The following is a 22,031-nucleotide window of genomic DNA, read 5'->3' as shown; positions in this document are numbered from 1 at the left end:
TGTCTAATTATTTCTGATTAATTTTTGGACGTGATAGTGGGAGATAATCTATTTTATTCTACTGTGCAGCTACATATCTGCACATATTTTATCTATAAGTATTTGCAATATGCTGCATGTATCATATCAGTTTTGTGTAATAAGCAGCACAATTTATGTTTAATTCATTTATAGGCAATTCCTAGTGAGAGATATTTGTTCCATATACAGTATCTGTTATGTCTATGTAATAAATAAGTTCTGTTTCCTTCATGTATAGACACATGATAGTGAGAGATATTATATTCTATTCTCTCTGTCTAATATAGAAATACAGTGACAATACAGTGAGGAAAAGCACACCAATCACCATGGATTTTGCTGGAAAGCAAAAAAAAAAAAAAAAAGAAAATCTTTGCTCTGATGAGCTGAAGAAGTTTTTTTCTGAAATTTACCTCCCTGCTGTTTCTCTTTCCTCTCACTTCTGTTGGTTCTGTTCTAGTGGGCTCCATTTGTCACCCTTCAAACTCACTCAGAGTGCAGTAAAAACCACTTCAACCTTAATCCTGTCCAGTCCCAAAACAAATAGATCTGAATATTCACAGGGAAGATGACTGCCAGGCACCACTGGTAACTCTTGGGAGTTTTAAGTCTTCGTTATCCTCTTCTGCCGGGGCTCCGGAGACCCACAGGTCCGTGATAAGAGAGAGACTAAAAGGATGCTGTTTTGTTTGGCTGTGCGTCTCGTGGCACGGTGAGAAAATGTCACACAAGGCCAAGAAGCTGCTCAGTCACTATTTCTGTGTCAGGTCATATATAGCTGGATTGTAGCTTCCTCTGTGTGTGTCCACTGTGTAATGTTACTGAGGGAGTGAGGGGGCCTCAAATACTTGACATGACGTCACTAGGGCCCTCTTATTTGTGTGTGTGTGTGTGTGTGTGTGTGTGTGTGTGTGTGTGTGTGTGCATTCTGATTATTGCTGTGTCTTGAAGTATGATGGATAGGATTTGCCTCTATGTGAAAGTGTGTGTGGAGACAGTTTGAAAACCCTTTATGGAGAAAAATGTAATTGTACTTAAAACTATCTGTTATGTTAAACTATTCCAGTTTACTCTAGGGAATTAGTTTCTTTTACATCACTGTTCATTGTTGAGCTTAAAAGTATCAAGCTGAAATGAGCAGATACACACCAACACGGTGCAGTGCTGATTCACATCCATCATGTTTAAAGCAGACAGAGGAGCAGAAAGTTTGCCATTGGACAGCCTTGATAATAGAGATCCACTGAGGCTTCATTATAGGCAGTGCTGAGGGGCAGAGGTGAAGCGTTAGTTAGCTTCATAGCGAAACTCCTTCAGGCCATTCGTCATCTAATACCACTGGTTTAGTCCATGCAAATAATAATTTGACTTAATTAGCCTGTGAAATATTTAGAAAACATCAGATTTAGCTTCAGGAGAAAAAAACTTACTCACTCAAAGAGATAATGTCTGATTAGTGCTGCCCAAACCTGAAAAAAAGAAGGTTATTATAATAAAATTATAAGTCCTGCTCCTGGTAATCATTTGGAAAACAACTTAGATTCATATCCTTTGCTGTAAAGTGCATCCTACCAAATGATGACAAATGTCTGCAGATAAACACCTCTCTAAATCAGTTTAAACAAAAATGAAATGATTTATTGCCGGACTGTTGTATTACACTGTACATAATATATACATTTATGCTAATATATTAGTATGATTTCTCGCCTGTCAGCTTATCTTCCCTCTTTTTTGTCTCATTTTCAAATCTCGACTAAAATGTTTGAAATCAAAGGAATAAGAACTGTATGTGTGTTTGGTCAGCAATCACCCTGGTCTTTGTCGTCCTTCCCCGACTGGAACAGAGGTAGCAGACCAAAGAAAAGGAGTAAAAGAAGCGTTTTATACATTGATCAGGGACTCTCATGGGATGCAGATAACATGAGTATAATGAGGCCCCAGGGACAGGAGAAAGAGCGATCGTCATTTGCGGGACTAGCTTTTAAGCTAAAGAAGCATTTTTTGCATCCCCAGATATCTATTATTTCTCTTTTCTGTGTGTGTGTGTGTGTGTGTGTGTGTGTGTACCGTGCACTGTGCTTCCCTCAGTCTCAGCTGTGCTGACTGAGCTGCAGGCTTTGAGAGCTGCATGACTGATAAGTAATTTTGAACGAGGGCAAACACTGTAAACGCCATCACAACTGAAATGTAATCAAAGACAAAGAAAAACAACACCATGATGATGATGATGATGATGATGAAGATGATAATTGTGATGGTGATGACTGTCACATCCTCTTATCCTTCCAATCACTCCTGATTATAAAGAAATTAAGCTAAAATAACATCAGAAAACAGAGGCATGTGGTTATATGCAGTTATTCTCTTATTCTCTTTCTTCAATGGAACAGAAAATGGTACTAATAACATTGATTGTCAAATAGCAATATCAACATATTGATAGTGACTGGATCTCTACTTTTTACTAGCAGTTTCAGAGCTTCATTTTACAAATCTAAATGCAAATGCAATCAAATTTTAACTATTGATTACTGTTTTAACTGTCAATTACTCAGGAAACCCCATAACATAGTACAACTGCACTTTGTCTTTTATGTAGATAAGTGCATTATATTTAAATGCCTGTACATATAAATATCAGAATAGCATTCAACATCAGGATTTGAGTCTTCATGTTTACTTTCATGACGGATATTTTCAGGATTTGTTGCTTGATTTTCACGAGTCAGCTGTTACTTACTGTAATCTGTCTCCTGTTTACTGTGCCCTTGATAGATTTTGGTATAATGCTGGCAAACTAAACTGATATGTTGTCATGAGACTAGTTTCCTGATTCATTCCAGCGGGAACGTGATGTCAGTGACTGGGATCTTTCCAGACACGCTGTAGCTTGTGCATTACACAGAGATCTAGGTGCATCTGAAGGAGCATGAGCGAAAAACGATGTGACTCAGTGGGTATTTTCCTTCAAGGCTGGGTGAACTTCTGAGGGAATTGTTACACTCAACAGGCAAGTAGGACATTATATTACTGTTTACATAAAACATCTTTCCTTGTTCCACTGACAGTGGCTTGAGGCTCAGAGTCAGGGATGGGGTTCACGCTTGAGCTGGCAAACTAACTAAGGACTAAAATAGGAACATAGCAAACAATGGACCAAAGGCACAGAGGAGAGAACATAAATGTTTGCAGTGAGGAAAGTGCAGAGGTAAGGGAGAACAGGAAGAGAGGAAAGCGACACTAGATTATTAAATCACACTACATTATATATCTGAGTGGTAGTCAGATCTATGCTAGAGACTACAGGTCAGTGTGTGTGTGTGTGTGTGTGTGTGTGTGTGTGTGTGTGTGTGCGCAGAGGGCAGCCACCCATATTAGCCAGGTCAGTGGCTGTCTCATGGGGCGCCTGAGGACACACTGTTAGTTTATCCGGCTGGCTGAACATGGCTGCACCCAACAGCACAGGTCTGCCAGAGCAACAATACTACTTAAAAAAGAGCTCTGCTGTGTGGGTGATAACCTTTTCATACGGCTAGTGCGTTCAAGACAACACGGTATTAGGATGCATCCCGCTGACAAGCCAGAAGAATAAACAAGGGGGGGGGGGGGGCCCTCAGAGGAGTCAAAGGGAGCAGCAGCACCAAACACTCAAGTTGAATCCCACTGATAAAAAGTGAAGCTGTGAATATACAACTATATTAGATAGCCTTAATTTAGTTATTCCAACTCATTTCAGCGATTCCCCCTATAGAAGAAAACTGAATTTTGAGGAGTTTGGATGAATGCTCAGCTTTGTTATCTTGTCGGATGAAAGGACTTACTTTCAGGCTCAGCGATATGTTTTAAGGCAGCAGGATAAAAAACCCCCAGAACACACTTTCTACACATTGTATGTAATCCATGACATGTTGTGAGTGTAGCTAATGACATGCATTGAATGCTATGTGGATCTAAAAGATTCAATTAAGGGTAAAAAACAATATGCAAAACACAGCGGCTAGTGAACAAATGCCCCAAAATCAGACTCATGTTTTATATTTACACTCATTTTGACACATAAAGAGAAACTCATCAAGAGAAGCTTCGGTTGTTTTGTTTTTCTTTTGTAATCCAGTTTTTCAGACTACATCCTAGGCTGATCAGGATTACAACCAACTACAGCGAATTTAGGAGGGCTAGGTCTTTCCCAATATTACACAATTAATACAATTTTCTTGAAAATTATTAATTTATTCATTAACTATCTAGTTTTCATGTACATGTTGTTTGGAGAGATACTACAAAATGGTATCAAAACATAGAACTAGAGAAATTCCATTTTTTTTTTTTTTATTTTGCCAAAACTGATTTCTAGATGTAAAATTTTTGCCATTATGAAAAAAAACAGTGAAACTCTTTGAAAGTGGTGTTTTTCTTTTTTATTGGCATTACTATAATTATACATTATATATAAACATTACATGAAAGTACACCAGATCTCACAGCATTTGTTCAGTGGTTACGCTCAGGGATCGTACCAAACTGATTCTTCATCAGCTTCATCAGAAATGGCCATAATTCTCTTACACGATTCTAGACGACCAAGTTTCTCTCCTACGGCAATATAACTTTATCTTTTGCTCATAGAAGCGAACGTTATCGGTTGGGGTCGTCCTTCTGGACATCTCCCATTTCAAATCTACAGTACCGTAACAGCTATTGTCCTGGAATGTTAGTCACTAAATAATCAGCATGTCACACAAAACCTTGGTGAATAGATCATTTCTGAGGTTTTCTGTCACCTGGCAGTTTCTTAGATTACTGGTCCTGTCTGCTCAGGAAATAACTGGCTGTTAAATGAAAACTGACAGTCTGTGTCCAATGTGCCCTCTCAGGCTAAAAATCAATTCAGCTCATGAATCATAAAAAAATGTGGGAATCTGTCTCACAGTGTCCGAATGCACATTTGCCTGTCCTTGAACATTGTTCTCTTGTTTACAGTGTTTTGTGTTAATAATCCATGCCTGGTGCAGTGGTTAGGGCTCCCAGGTATACTCTGATGCATCTGTTTCTTCTCTGTTTCCATAACATAATGTTTGTGCAAATAGAATTACTAAAAAAAAACAAAACCCACATGAACAGGCATCAAATAAATAATAAACCATCTCAAGCTGTGCATTTTGATTCTGCGTGAGACATTTGAGTTACATTGTTAAGAAAAGTCCATGCTGTGTGTGTGCACGTGCGTTTGTGTGTGCATGTGTGTGTGTGTGTGGTGAGGAGGACAGCAGATGGCCAGGACTCACCCTGTAGGCTCTGTCCTCTCATTGGTCTGTGTGGCAGTGGGCCTGTCATGTTAACTGGTCTTAACCAAAAACCTGAACTGCATGCAGAATACACGATAAGATAATTATTATTGAATTTTTATCTAATATCAGTCAATACTGTTGATTGCTGACGTGATGAAGGTTCCCCCCTGACCAAGGCTACAGAAAACTATTATGAAGTCTATAAATCGGCATTGTTTTTTAAATTTTATTTCTTTGTTCATTTTATTTTTTAAATGTATTCTTCATTTAGACTTAATATATAATCTGACCATTGGTTGTATAAGATGAGCCACTTTGCCTCATAGTTGGTAATATATATTTACATTTCAATATTTTGGCATGAACATTTAAAAAGATTAAAAATATTTAATATTGGCACAAAATAAATGTCTTTCCGTTATTTCAGTCTAAAATGTGCAAATAGCCTGGCCTTTGAAAACCCACAAACTGGTATCATTTTCACGTAAGGCAACCTTTAAAAAGGGTTTATAAGTAATAATTGCTTAATTGTTTTAGCAGTGGTTAATAAATAATTTACCAATGCTTTGTAAATCAATTAGAAGAGAACATTGTTTTCTTCTTATTAATGGCAGTTTGTTTTTAAATCCCTTTAGCTAGAATTTATGTATTTATTTGTTTTTCTATTTGGTAAGAATGCAAATATAATCACTTAATTAATGCTCATGGATATCTAATTTTCTAATCAGCCATATTGCATCAGTAAAGAATTGATTTACCATTGATAAAACCATTAGTTACAACTGATAAATCCTTTATAGAACTGCCTTATTAAAAAGGAATAAATACCAGGCAATGTGCAACCCAGAGTGCTATTAACAAAGCTATTGGTTCAAACTTATAAACCCATTCTAAAGGGTGCCTTATTAGAAAGTGGTACCAGAAAGCCTTTGCCAGTATCTAAGTAAACCTGAGCTGAAACGCTGAGTATGCTAGTTCATTTAGTTTGTTTGCTAACATCAAGTGGACCAAAAACATTAAGTATATTCAAATGTGGTTCTCCACAGCTGTGGCTTTGACTGTCACAGTGTGACAGCAGATGTCTGGCGAACCAAAGGTGGCTCATACTGTGCTGTGGTGCACACTTTAAGTGGATTTAGCTCAACAAACTCCACTGTGCAGTTATTAGATGTGACAGGAAGTAAATGTGCAAGTCACATCGATCTCAGCATGCTAACTGTCGACTCTCCTGATGTATGCTGAAAGATGGTGTAAAATTAAACTCTTTAAAGCTAGAATGCGTGCGGTGTGTGTGTGCGCGTTCGTTTTTCTATCATTGTGAGGATCAATTTGAGTTTTAGGTCTATGCGTTTTTGGAAAGTGAGGTACTTTGGGCTTTCAGTTCTTTAAAGAGCTGTTTGATATGGCTTGTCACATTTCGGGTATTTGTCATGAGAGCTCGGGCCACTGTTTCCAGCAGTTATGATAACACTGTAATTGCTGGCATCTCAGAACACAGCTAAATTGCTACAAGAAGGTAGAACGGGGCAGGAGACACCTGTCGGATAATAGTACAATTTGTAAAAAAGCCTCCAGTTTAGCCAAATTAGCTCCCAATTTATTTGGGAGGTAAAAATTAAAGTGAGCCCACTGTAATATTGCTTACTCTCTCATTGCACAGGAAAACTATAAAACTGCAGCAAGTCCGGTTTAAGTCCAAGTTGAAGCAGGAAGTGGCTCTATAAATAGACAGTTTGGTGAATAATTTCACCGTTCACCCACATTTTGTCTCCCGAATAAGTTTGACTTGGGGATAACCACCAGATTAGTCTGACCGCTTATATATCCTGACCTCTCTTTAGCGATATCACCACGGTCTTGGATGTCAGCAATTATGTTGGAGAGAATAATGTTAACATAACCGAAAACCAAAAAGTTGCTAAGATTTGGATTAGGCATGCGGTGGTTATGGTTGGGAGCAAAAGCAATTTTTCAACGAAGGTTCTCAGGTACAGAAGTAAGAACATGTGTGAGTTTGTATGAGTGAGTCCTAAGGCAAGTTAATTACGCATTACAAGTAATTTAAATATGTACCCTTTTGATTCATCACTCAGTTTGGGGAGGTAAATTGTGGTCAGTTATCCATCCAGCATTCTGTAGATATGGCCATGCACCTTCTTCGCTTCCACTCAATAAAAATAGACTGTGGCCAGTAGGACCATAGATATTTCTTCAAATTCATCCCAAACATTTTCCAATGTGCTGGCTGTGACTTTCAGATTTGCTTGCAAACAAAACACTCAATGATAAACTGGTACTAAAACTAAGAGCATATATACACAATGTAACAAGGAATCTTATGCAATGATTATCAAAATCTCAGTACATATTCACACAAGCAAACATGTAAAATTGCAGTAGGTTAAGTGAGCAGTCAGAGGTGCTGGCCATCATTTTAGAAAACAAACTGTTCCTGTGGTCCTGTTTGTTATGTCTTTCCCCAGAACCTCTGACTGATGGTGTATGAAATGAAGTCCTTTTCACAGGTATGGGTGCATTGATATATATAAAAGTATTGTGCTATGTGAAATGACAGCAGGGACTCATGTGGGTCCTCTCAGTACTATGTCTTTTCTGGCTTTAGCTTGTTGGTGGAGAAGAGAATGACGAGGATGAAGTGTAGATTCAGGCCAGTCCTTCCTGCTCGCTTGTCAACTACATTTAGGTCTGCTCCTCCATTAGAGACACAGCGCTTAAACCTAAAATCATATCCATAGTGACATACAGCTCCAGTGGAAATGTTGTAACCAAATCCCAGGGAGACTTTTGTGCCTTCATGAGTTTCGAGACAGACGGTGAGGCCTTGCACAGAGGTTTTATGTCCTCTTTTGTCAGACAATCCACACTGGCTCTCCCTGATTCCTCTGTTACTGTTGCGCTCCTTTGTGCTGCACTGCAAAAGTGCACCGTCTTGATTTGTGTGACATTGTCTCAGTTCCACGCTTTGCCCTCTCTGACGCTGCTCTGTGCCTTGCTCACAGATCCAATCACAGAAACATGACACCAGAAAACAGAGCGTTATCCTGTGGTACCAACCGTCCACAGAGGTATCTTTGCTGATGCGCAGAGCTGCTGCACAGACTGAGACATCAAAACCATGTACTTTCATGTCTAGGTGCTTTCAACATCAATGAGCATGTAGAACAAACAGAATTACTACAAAGACGACAGTCTTCACATCAGTTATTTTGGTCAAAGCGTGATAAAAAGTATTTGATTATAGCCATACAAGCTTAAGTAAACATTTCATGATGCACATAAGTGAGCGAGTACTGTATCTACAAAAACACTAACTGCAGGACACAATTTTCCACAAAAGAAGGTGAATTTTGTAAAGCATGTTTCTTTTATAAACCAGTCTGTAAACAAATCTCCTTTTCTTTTCTTAAGCTCAATGCTTTTGCCTTTAAATTCTCTCATCACCCTCTTTTCATCAAGTTCCCACTATTATTAGAATATCACTTGTATTGTTAGGCACAGAAACCTGCCTAGAATAACATAATCCCCAAATAAGCTAAGAATCAGGCTGTGCTTATAGGTACAATATATACATGTGTGGTTGAAGAACGTACAGGATGATCACTGGAAGCCCCTGGCTGTTGGCTACAGCTGCAGTTACTGGAGGTGCGGCAAGTTATCTCATAGCTGACAATGTGTTCAGGCACGCGCATCAGATGGAGGTGTATATATAGACGAAGACAAGCAGCAGGAGGTTGAGCGCGATGCCGATGACTCCCAGCACAGCCAGGAATCTCTCCTCCGGTGTGCTCAGGTATGGACTCATCAGGTCCATGTAAAACTTTTTCAGTGACTCCACTGACTACAGAAAACAAATTTTTTAGTTATGAGCGATCAGCTGTACATCTGCACTGACGCTCTGTTCAAGTAGAATTAACAGTGCCTAGGAGCAAATAGGCCTAAGGGGTCCCTCTGTTGATAATTCACTTGGCGAATTTTTGGTCCCTAATATAGTTTTAGCAGTGTACCATCCCTCCCTATCAACTAATTTGGTCAAGTGAACTCAAAGTGCTGTGTTTGTCAGACTATTTGGCAGTGACTTTATCTTAAAATTCATAAAAAGAAAGCTCAAAAGAAAAAAACACAGTGTTATGAGACATAAAGGCAGATGTAGCACAGTCAGATATGAGCACCATCAGATGAAAGACACATAAGAGCTTCGGTCTAGCTGTCGAAACAGTCAGAGGAATGCAACGCCACAGTCATGCATTAGTATTGATTACACACACATATGACCATTACCAGGCTGGACGCACTGTCAGCAGTCATTTGACATGGACGTGTGAAATATTGTTTTGGAAAATGTGCAGGTACAGTTTGAAAGTGCAGATGATTCCACCTGTGGCTCCTGTTCTGTGACGGGCAGCGGCCTTTAGTCAGCGGAGCAGAGCTGTCTTAAAGGATACGCAGGGATGCAGGTGTGGATAAATATGGCTACCATCCAGCTGAACAGGCTGCCAATGATCCTCACATCTCAGCGCTTACTCTGCATAATCAAACCCTCCAGGTGCATAAATACTTAAAGAGGAGGGTTGGCATGTGTGGAGCAAGGTTGGGGACACTGCCAACGTCTCTCGTCCGAAGAACACCTTAGGTGACGGAGGTGTAGATGTAGACAAATATGACCACTAAAAGATTGAGGATGGTTCCGATGATGCCCAGCACGGCTAGAATTCGCTCCTCGCGGTCGTTCGTGGAGTCGTCCTCTCTTGCATGAGCGCTGCAGACATAGCGGCTGCCGGGGACCATGGTTACCATCACAGAACCCCACCCCCACAGGGCGCGACGCCTGTGGGAGAGAGGCAAATGGAAACAAGAGAGGGAAGAGAAAGAAACAGGTTAATTATATCTGACACAAAGTAGCTGAAAATGGTCCCTCATCTTTTCACTTTCAAACTTTCTCCTGCATGCATGTAAGCATTGAATATTGAACACAGAAGGGTAAAAAGTTCAAAGTCAGTGGAGAATGAAATGAGTTTTTGACTTTGTTTGGTGTCTGACCCATATCTGCACCAAAAGCAGACATTTATGCTACTTCAAAACATTCCTCCTCCTTTTCTCTCTTCCATTTCCTTCATTCTTGTAGATCTTTTTTGTCCTCCTTCTTGGCCTACATCTTCTTTTCTTTGCTCTCTTCCTCCTACTCTTCCTCTCACTTCTCCTACTTCTGTTGCCCTCACCTCTTTTCACTGTTCCTTTTCCTTCCCTCATATTTTCTCATTTCATTCATGTCTCATTGACTTCAAGACAAGTCCAACTCAACAAGACATTTGAAGCAGTGCCGACTACATCTAACTTTTTTATGTTGACGTTCTCGTATTCACCTTGTCTTTCTTTCATGTTCACTTCTCCCTTTCTTTATCATCTTATATAATGCCCTCGCCCCTTTCCTTTTCTTAATAATTCTAACTCCTATAACACCCTCTGGTGATAAAAATCCATTCACTTTTTAGTATAATTGTCACAATAATTCAATTAAAGTTTGTGTAAAAATTCTTCAAAATCCCTGTTCTATAAAATTCATTATACTACTTCTTCTTTTTTCTCTACATCCGTTTATTCCCCTTTCCCTCTGTCACTGAGCATTACTGCTGATGTGCGATCAATGGTGTCTGTTAAAACTGAATGAGGTCGGATGCTGATGAGGGAATTATCTGTAGTCCTCTGAGACAGTTTGGGAGCAGTGAGGGAAATGGAGGTTAGGATGAGAACAGTGCAAGTGTGTGTATTTATATCTGTGTGTGTGTGTGTGTGTGTGTGTGTGTGTGTGTGTGTGTGTGTGAGAGAGTGAGAGTGAGTGAGTGTGGCTTTACAGGAGTTAAGATTTCCACTAAAGTGAACTGACCGTAATTAGATCCACTGGTCAATTACTCCATCCAAACAATAATTTACCACCTTCCATTAAGAGCATGAACAAAAATAGATCAAAGAAAATATTTGGTTTCATGATGTTTTATTACAGACAGTCAATCACAATCTCTCTCCCTGGTCAAGTGTTAAAGCCACAGGCAAACACATAGATGTCAACACTGAACAGATTCATTCTCAAAAGTTTCATTTCTTCCTCACACTTTTTCTGTTCTTTAGATATACCAGCCGTGACAGCAGGGCTGGTATTGTTTTCACTGTGTGTGTTTGTGTGTGTGTGTATGTGTTCCTGGAGACACTTACTGTAGCAATCGTGCAAGACACAGCCACAAAACCCGGTGTGTAGCTGAGATCAAAATGAAGGGCGAGGGCAAAGGTGGGTGTGGTCATCGGTCATGTAGTAATGACTGACTACTTACTGGTCAGAATGTCAACACGTCGTTGTGACTGGTGTGATCCCATTACAAGATGGTCTCTAGTTGTTCTTTTTATTTTGTTGGTGTGCTGGATAAACATTTCAACATCTAACAGCTGTTGTGGTGGCCCAGGGGCGTGTGCGTGTGTGTGTGCGTGCGTGCGCGTGTGTGTGTGTGTGTGTGTGTGTGTGTGTGTGTGTGTCTATGTGTGTGTATGTAGAGTAAGGACTCGGAAACTCAGGGCCGAGAGAGACGTAAAACACATAGTAGAAGCAAAAACAAGGAGTAGCAAATTATAAAGGAAAGTACAGGAGAAATCTGAGATAATTTGCTTCTACACACCAATTTAGACCTGAGGTGTGTAGCATACAGCATTAAAGATGAACTAAACTAAACTGTACAAATAAATAATGGGTTTACATTTGCTTCCTGGAGCTGTGGAAGAAGACAGCCACCCACCTGTTAGAGTGTCACCCACTGAAACCTTCACATGAAACTGGACCTCTCAGTTTTAGTGTAATATAGTAGCTGATGCTGAAATCCCTCAAAAGACAAACCTGGAGATCAATTTATAGAAGCCACACAGGTTGAGCTTCGTCACATACATATGCTGCAAGTTCACTAAAAGCACAATGCGGTCCAGAAAACGAGTTGCCGCCCCATGCTGATTGTGCAGCGGGATGTTACACAGAAACACTGTTCCAGAGTATTTGTATTTGTCAGGTGTCAGAATATTGGCTTTTTTTGAAGAGCTATAACTATATAAACCTTCACATAAAACAATGTGTGCAAATAATGGTCTGAGGACCTCTCACTGTCCTTGCCTGAACTTTGATTATGTAACCAAGGTCCCATATCTAGAATTACTATCATTCCTTCAAGTTCACTTGCTCTTTGTATGTCCTCTTTCTTATCTCCACTTTAAGTCCTGTGACCATTGAATTTATACGGAGATCAGAGAGGATTTTTTTTTTCCTCCTTTGTTTGCATGTGTGTGGATTCCTCTAGGCATTCACAACATTTACATTTCAATATGTTGATTATATGTGCAGATGTACATTTTGAATGTGTATGTACAGTATGTGCGTATGATTGCTTGAAAAAAAAAAGGAAGAATGAGTCAGTGCTATCGCCTATACAAATAAAGAACAAGCATGCATTCAGCATTCACACATACTGTACATGCTGCATACTGTATATGCAGTTTAATAACTGCAGTATTCTACCTTACATTCACAAGCTTTAGACTACTACTGCTCCAAATATATTTCCAGATATTCCAATAACACACTTTCTCCTCCCTCCTTCCCTCCCTCTGTTCAAATACATCTTTAATGAACCGCAGCAGCTCAAGCATTTAGTCAATTCAAATTAATATTTGAGTATATCCATGCTATTTCACTCAGTCAAACCTCCACCATCCCACCACATTACTGTAATAAAAGAGCGGGAGGAATCAGCTGTGATTGTCTTATGATAATTTAGATTGAAACTGCAATTTAATTTATCATTTGTCATTATGAAGGTTTTTCTCATGAACTCACTTCTGCAGGTAAAAGCAGTCAGTGGCATCATTTTTTAAGATAAATCTAGTGTTTGTGTTTTCAGTCTGAGGGGTTAGTTACTAACATCTCCCTGCACTATAAAGAAGCAGTCATCAGTCTTTGACTCTAATCCTATATACTGTAAATAACAAACTGAAAAAACAAAACTCCATGTCCTAATTGTGACTGTGTACTCAGCTTTTTTATGCAACCAAAGCATTCCTCCAGGAAAACATGAGATTAAAGTAACTTTAAAGAGATTATAATTAGAAACTTTTACAAATGGCAAATAAACTTGTTTACCGAACACTGAGGGATAGGGTAAATGCACAGTAGCACTGGGAAATTCACCAGTGGCCACTGAATGAGCAATGCAGGGCAATCTGCCCCATGAAACTCATGCATAATATTCACCATAATTGGTGCAGATATCTGCTCTGCTTATTTCACTGTCAAATTAATTTATGTAGGGTGTGATATAAATTCCCTATGGAGGGTCCATCTGCAGTGCAGTGTGCATTATTGTAGGAGTTTGAGAGGTTATACTGTGAATCCCCTATCAACATAATCTCATGGAAATATGTAGAATGGAAATAAGAGCCTGTGAGATGCATATTTTAAATTACATGTAGAAAAATAGGTCACTATTAAGTAAAGTAATATCTTTGAAGGATTTTTCTTCCAAAAATGTTCATTTTGTAAGTAAATTTGAGGTGTGAACAAAATCACATACAAAATGTTCAATTAGCAAGATTTCAATGGGTGGAGCTTTCTGGAGGCCAGTGCCACCCCTGGGTGACAGTGCAGCTTGAGCGGCCTTTCCTCGGAGGGAGGAAAGTCTGATAAGGACGAGGTTTGATTTTATCAAATGGGCTCACCACCAGGGTTCTGGATTGAATGATTAAATGAGGAAAATATTTCCAGTAGTATAGATATAGTTACAAATAATGTGGGCATTATATAAATTGCAGGACTGTGGATTTGTGGAGGGACTGATAAAAGTATTTTCGGCCTGTAGACATCATCTTATGGAATTTAAAGACATTTTTGAGCGTTGTCGGATGGATGGATGGATGGATGGATGGATGTATAGATAGATGTTTAAGTGCGATCTCTCTTCAGGGAGATATCACATCCAATATTAATTAGCTCAAATATATTAAGACAGATAGAGGACAAACAGAGACACAGACAGTTAAACACTTGAGAGAGAGAGAGACAAGAAACAGACAGACCGAGTAATAGGCAGCCAGACAAATATGCATACACAATTAGAGGCAGACCTCCCAAAATGCTGCACTGTTTCCCCCATCTAATGTTAACTTCCAAACCATCATCCTAAAACTGCACTGACAGTCCCATCACAGAGATTGTAGTGAAAGATATTGTGACAGAAATTAATAAAAGGTAAATAAAAAATTGAAGAAAGGATGGATTGTTGCAGGATGGAAGAACAGATGGAGGAATGAAAGAATGAAAAATTTAGACGTCTGGGGAGGATAGTGTGTGAGTATGTGTGTGCGTGTTTGGGTGTTTCGTGAACTCTCAAATAGCAGCAACCCTTTCCCTGCAAGATGCTTTAATTGTCCTCGTTCTGATCTTTGTCTGAAACATTAGCCAAAGGTAGATTAGACTCCACACTCTGTAATTACACACACACACACACACACACACACACATTCACACGCAGACACATTTCATCTCATGTGTAGCACTCTAATTTGTACTTCTAATCTCCATACCTACTTTATTCATTTTGTATTAGAAGATTATACCACATCTACATTTATCATGCACACACTCTCGTCTCACGGTTTTCTGTACACCCTGACGACTTCCTCTCAGTTTTGGAGTGTAGAGCAAATATGCAGTTAGGAAGCACTACAGATGCACCTGTGTGAACCCACTGCTGCAGCGAGTAAATCCAGCACTCAATGTCCTCATAGTCTTTCCTTGTACTGACTGGCACTGACTCCGGTGCCGTTAATGAACAGCGGACAATGCATAAAGAGTTTTGTCTTCTTCATCAACTTTGCTGGCTACACATTCACACTGGATACTAATGAGTTTAAGGTAGCAACAAGTAATGTTTCAGGGACCAGCTCAGCAATGTGTCTCAAGATGGGATTTAATCCAGAGATGGATGACTGCACTCTTTGCATTATCGTGATTAATGGTTTAGAATGGGGGGGGGGGACGACTCCTCAACCAACCTCTCAAAAGACTGAGCCACACTGGACCAACTCGAGTGTTTTTTCTATACAGCAATCAGTCAGTGCAGGGCTGTTGGTAGTTGGGCTAGCAGCAGATTTCATTTTGTTTCCCACGGCCACCAGTGCATCACCTGTGCCACATGGCTGGCAGCTGCTAGCCGCCACTGAGTCGTCAAAGATGGAATTTTATTTTTTTATGGCTTGTTCCCCTCCCTACATTTCCTCTTAGTATCGTGAAGTTCTGTCATCTTTCAACATCTGCAGTTTTTGAACATCTTCACTATTTGCTTCACTGTTGCTTGTGTATTCATATACATACAGTTATAGAGGTACAGTTATAGAATACACTTTATGTACTCAACTTTATCATTACATAAAGATCTGGTCTGTAGCTTGTTGTCTTATTAACACATAACTATCCAACTTTCCCATTTTGTCCCTGATCAGCTGCAAGTGACTGCGTTCATATATCATCCTCTTTGTCGTGATGGACTCTCAGAACAACGTCCTTGTATCTCCGCCTATCTTTCATTGGAGTTTTGGCCATTATTTGCCTTGATAACAGCAGCCTCTTCAGACTCTGAACTTTTCTCTGAACTCAGCTCATTCACACTCCAGGATTCCCTACAAGCGCTTTATCTTCCCAATCTGCCACTCAACCATTGAAAGTTAATCTGTTTTTGGGGTGTCCTGGGGGCCTAGGGGTTTAAGATGCTGACCACGTAATTGCAATACTCTATGTTCGTCATCCCCCATATGTCTCCCCTCATTTCTTGTCAGCTCACTGTCAAATAAAAGCCCCCCAAAAAATGCCTCTAATACTTACAAATAACAGTAATTTATCTCACATCTCTGTCTGTCTCATCCTTGCGATATGATTATTTAGTCAAGCAAATAATCACCAGCTGCCACTGAGACTCTTGACACATTAAAACAACCGAAAATGATGAGAGCACTGCTTCTAACTTCTTGATGCTGGGTAGATTTTTATTTCTCATTGCAGACTAACAGCAGTGAGATTTCATGTTGAGGATATCTGACCCTTTTAACCCTAATCACACTCCAGGGCATGTGATTATTGGTAACCAAGACAGAAAAAATTCTGATAATGTCAAATACAATAGAAACAAATTGAGTTCTATCGAGGGGCACTGTGCTGTGTCTATCAGCTGTACATGCAGTAGTGATCAGAGACAGAAGGAATTGCAAGTATTGATTGGAGTCTTTGATTGGTAGTGTTATTGACACCGAAGAAAGTCTCAATCAATGATCTTAAAGCTTTTGTGTTTGCTACAATATAGCCACTGCTCAGCATTTGCAGAGAGATCAATGTCACACACAGGCTGTACGTACACATAAAGAGGTTGTGTGTGCCACAGCTCAGCTGTAAAGACCAGCTGCTTGCTGCTCAGAGATATCGTTTCGTTTTCATTATGTTATCCTACATATAGAATCCTACATCCTTTCCATGAATTCACGAAGTCTCTTGTTGCTTCCGTCTCTAGCTGTCTGTGTCTCTCGCGCACACTCGGGAAGACGCAGGCATGCACACACAGTGAGCTGATACACAGAGGGATGGTGTGGGAACCAGATCCGTATGACACTAGAACGTTCCACAGCCTCATTACGAGCTGGAGCCCGGCGCTGCTACAATACGAAGCCAGCGGCCATGAAGCGACTGTCACTTCTCCTCAGCCACAGCCCTGCTTCCTCCATGTTTGTGCATGTGTTTTTATAGCGTGTGTGTGTGTGTGTGTGTGTGTGTGTGTGTGTGTGTGGAGAAAGATCTAGAGAGGGAAAGAGAGAATGAGTGTGCTTACTGTAAGACTCAGTGTATGTGCGGTATTCATGACAGCAAGAGAGGAGAGAAAAAGCATCTGTGTGGAGGAGAAGACGTGTGTGTGCATGCGTGGGTGCCTGCGTGCGCGCGCGTGTGTGTGTGCGCGCGCGCGTGCGCGCATGCCTGCGTGTTTGGTTCAGTTTGTTTGGAAACAGTCCCCTATTTCGAGGTGACAGCTCAACCCATTAGAGTTGAAGAATGAAAATCTTTAAGTCATTAAGAGTTTGGAGAAATTCTCATCATAAAACACACCAAGCATACCAAGAACCTGCTGAATCAAAACAAGCATTGATTGGCTCAGTTTGAAACTGTATTTTTGCACAGCACATAGAAACTAACATGTTTACTGGAAGAACAACAATGCATTGTTTGTTTGGCTATGTGTAATTTTTAACACTAAATGTGTTTCTAGGTATGTTCTCAATAAACAAGATTTTTGACACGTTCTCAGCTAATATCAATACTCAACAGTATGTGATGCGTTCACTGCTACAATAGCAAATACATTTCTCACACAACTGCAAGCACCAAGCAAAATGGAAATTTAGCCTGACAACAAACTCGCAACAATTAAAAGCCTTTCTCTCTATCAACCAGAGCCAATAAGAGTGTGTTGCAAGATACAAAGTGCCCATATAGTCAGTCTGATTTCAGCTTCAGACTTCACATTTGAAGTCGAATAATAAGAGTTTTTTCTAGTGGGCAACAGTAAATGTTGACAGATGTTAATTGGCCATATGATAGCGAGTTATAGACAACAATAGAGGTGTGTCCTCTGGCAATTAATGCCTGATGTAATGCATATCATGTGATTTAACGACCATCACTTGATGTTGGAGTATATTTTGATGGCATTTAACGTGCCCCTGTTTATGTGCTTGGTTCAGTTTTCATTCAGGTGCCAGGCTGGATGTCATGTGACCCACTGGGCACCCGCATCATGTGACCCACATTAAACGGTTTCAGTCAGTGGATGGAAAACATAAAATGAGCAAGTGATCACATGACCCCGCTGTGTCCAATAACATGAACTATCTCAATACCCCTGAACTCCGAGTCTCCTGACTGAACTTTCACCTTTGACCTTGGCCAACCTCCTGAGGGAATATGATGCTCAGTGGTGGATATACAGTGTACATGCACCCACAGATACATATGCACAGATGGCAGACGTGAATGTTTACCATAGAAGTAGAGACGTGTACTCACCACACATTGCACCAGGGGGGCAGCCAAAGACTCCTTTCTTTCTTCCTGTTATCCGAGCATGTTGTCAGTTTTTTCTTCTCCTCCGTCCTGCTGGTTTCTTTCACCTCACTCTCCTCCTCCTCCTCCCCCTCCCTGTCCCCCCTCTCACCACTGCTGTTCAGGTCCAGCTCTATCGCTGGTGGGGAGAATCCAGGCAACACACACACACAAACACACGCTTACACACACACGCACACACACACACACACACACACAGCTCCGGGCGAAGCTTTGACAATATACTCAGACACAGCTGGCTTCAGAGCTCGGCGCACACACACACACACACTGGCACACCTCTACACACCGCACACTCACACAAGCATAACGCACAAACACAGCTGAGCTCCTCGACAGTCCTTACACCCCCACGCCGCCACACATACACACACACACACGCAGCTGGTCTATCCGCAGCTGGATTGAGAATGTGGCGATGTGTCCTCCTGCGTTATTGTCGTGATGTTTTGAGAAATCTGTGATTCAGGTAGGAGAGGAGGCAGTCTCTACCTTAATGCCGTGACAACATTTAGAGCCATCATGACTTTATTCAGTCATGGAGACAAAAACAAAGTATACATCCTGCCTCGAGTTAAAGGATCCTTTCGTGTTGATGCACATCAAAGCGTCTCTACACTTACATTTCCTCAAGCCATGACAGCAAACCTCCACCGGCCAAATCTGTATAATGGGGAAATTTTCAGAGAGTTGGAACAGTTCCAATCAGTCCAGGACAAAATAATGAGAGGAAACATCTATGAATGCTTCAGCAGTGTTTGGCTTATCTCATCTGGCAGCGATGTACCTCACAGTGGCAGTCAGTCCCAAGATATAAATCTCTATTCATCAGCCACGGCTGGATCTTGTTCTTGTAGAGAAGAAGAAATTGTTCTCTTCCTGATGTGATCTCTCAAGTACTGAATCCCTTCTTGCTTTTGCTGCTCCCACACAAGACTGAGGTCCCGTTCTCTCTGCAATCACTCCACACTCCCAAAGAAATTGCACAGCTGGCCAAAAAATAAAAATAAAAGCCCTCCAGGAAACTGAGTCTTGGCTAATTTGTAGGTCTTGTCTTAATGCGCAGTAACATCTAAACTTCACCACACTCAGCTGTCTTCTGACACACTTTTAACGTCAGTGTAAAAATCCCTCTGAATAACCAAAAAAAAAAAAAAAGAAGAAAAACATCAACTGTGTTTCTTCCTTCTGCTTCCGTCTCTGTGGTGCAAGGAGTGAGCTCTTTTGAGAGTGGCCCGTCGGCATCAATATTTAACACGAACCTCTTGCTGTGTTGCTGTCACGGTTAAAGTTTCCATGTTCCCGCCTTTGTGCATTGGGCAACAACTTCTCTGGTCTGCAGTGTTTTCCGGTTGTGCTCTTACTGGCCTTTTTTAACTATTGCTCTCTGCTTAGATGTCAAGCATGTCTTACCTAGCCTGATTTGCCCTTTATCTCCATCACCTGTTCCTTGGCGTTGTCTGTTCTTTCTCTAACCTCTCTACTGTCCATACCATTTCCTTCCTTTCCTGTGATCAACCTTCTTGAAGCTCGTCCTCCTGTACGCAAACCTCAGTCATGTTCGCTCCCTGTGGCGAGACACAGTCACTCAGGACTTTCTCCCCTGTGGCTGCTCAAGTAGTTTTTCATTAAGTCCGTCCTTCTGTCCTTTGCAGATCTATGTCCACTTTCTGCCCTGCAGCAAACCTTCATTCAACCTTCCCTCAACCAGCTTCAGTCATACCAAACCCTCCACTTTCTAAACTGACCCTCTTCTCGCCTTCCTTTCCCTGTAGCAGGCTGATTCACTTGGCCTATATCTCACTCACCGCCTGCCAGTGTGGCTGAATCTGCCCTCATCCTGTCCTTCCTTTGTCTAATGACTGCTCAATTCTGGTCAAGTCTTCCTCTATTTTTCCCCCTATATCGCTCACATTGCTCCTCCATCCCCCTCTACCTCTTCTCTTGCATGCAGAATACACAGTATTCTAGCTGCTGTGCTCTGAGTCATACAGCTCTCTCTCTCTCTCTCTCTCTCTCTCTCTCTCGCCTCCCCTTTCCCTTCCAGAAGCTTTGCAAATGTTCCGTTTTTTTTTTTTGTCTCCTCTCTCTAACAACACGCCAGGATCTGTCAGCTTTTCTCTTTGTCCCAAACACCAAAATGATGCTTCGGCATCCTGCTGAGACAGATGGAAGGACAGCCTGTGGATAGACAGTCAAGCAGAGAGAGAGAAAAAGGAAAGAGGGAGTCACACTTTCCCCAACAGAGGCGGGAGTCTGCCTTTAAATGCTTGTCTGTTTCTTTCTGTGATCTTGCTGCTGCTGACAGACTCTTAGTTTGATTACAGGTGGCTTCTTTTCTCCTCTTCATACAGGAGAAATGTCTTTTTACTTGCTGTGGTCAGTGGAACAAGTTTGCTCCTTTTTTTCCCCCTCTATTTAAATCTTGCTGCTGCTGCTCCTTCCAGTCCACATTTGTGACAGTCTCGACAAAAAAAGAAAGAAAGAAAAATAAAGGATAAAACAGTGGTAAACGTTTCCCTGAAAAGACAAAAGTACAATAGTAGAGAGAGACTCTCTGAGAGGGAAAGACAAGGATTGGAGAAGAAGGATGTGGAGATGAATAAAAGAAAAAAAGGGATGCCTTCAGGATCTGTGAAAGTGACAGTAGAGGAGATATGGAGGGAGAGAGGAGGCGAGGAGGAAGAGGAGGAGGAGGGGGGTGAAGAAGAGGGGGAGGAGGGAGGTTTGTGGAGGAAAGCTTGTGTGTGGGTGGAATGGAGAGATGATTGTAAGATGGATATGGAGTGAAGCGAGAAGAGGAGCTTGTCAGGGAAGGGATGGAGTGAAGAGAATGGATGGTGGGATGAGAGGATAGAGATGAATGGATGGATGGATGGATGGATGGAGGGTTAGGTGGTGGATAGAGGGAGAGAAAGATGGGCACACAAATGGATTTATGGAGGGACGGATGAATGGCTTGACAGATTGACTGCTCTTCTATGACATAGAGGAAATGATTTCATGCGGCTGTCATGGAAAGAAAAGGCCTCTCCCAGTCTCTTTTAGTCCAAACTATTCAAATGATCCTCTCATTCATAGCTATTTAATATTTCTTTTACCTGCATGGGAATCCTGTTGTGCTCTCTCTGACAATGCACTGCTCCCCTCCTCTCTCTTAATTTCTACCTCTCATCGATTCTCTCCATCCCTCTGTCTGCTCCTGCAGCCTCAGTCTGTGCTATCACTAAAATGCAGCATCCCTCCCTCCTCCTCTGTCTCACCCACTCTATTTCCCACATTTCCCTCCCTCCCTCTCCCCCTCTCTGCTCCTGTTCTCTATATTTGTCCTTCTCTGTCTCCCACTGTCCCCCTCCACCCCCTTTTCTCTCCCCCCAGTTTTCACCCTTCGCTTCGTTATGCCCTACATCACCCCACCTCACCTTCTGTCTCTGCCCCCCCAACACACACACACTCCCTCCATCCCATTTTCCATCACCACCTCTCTTTCACTGTCCTTCGCTTTGCTTTTTTTT

The sequence above is a fragment of the Seriola dumerili genome, unplaced genomic scaffold, assembly GCF_002260705.1.
Source record: "Seriola dumerili isolate Sdu_G_001 unplaced genomic scaffold, Sdu_1.0 BDQW01000122.1, whole genome shotgun sequence".
NCBI lineage: Eukaryota > Metazoa > Chordata > Actinopteri > Carangiformes > Carangidae > Seriola > Seriola dumerili.
This window is presented reverse-complemented; position numbering follows the sequence as displayed.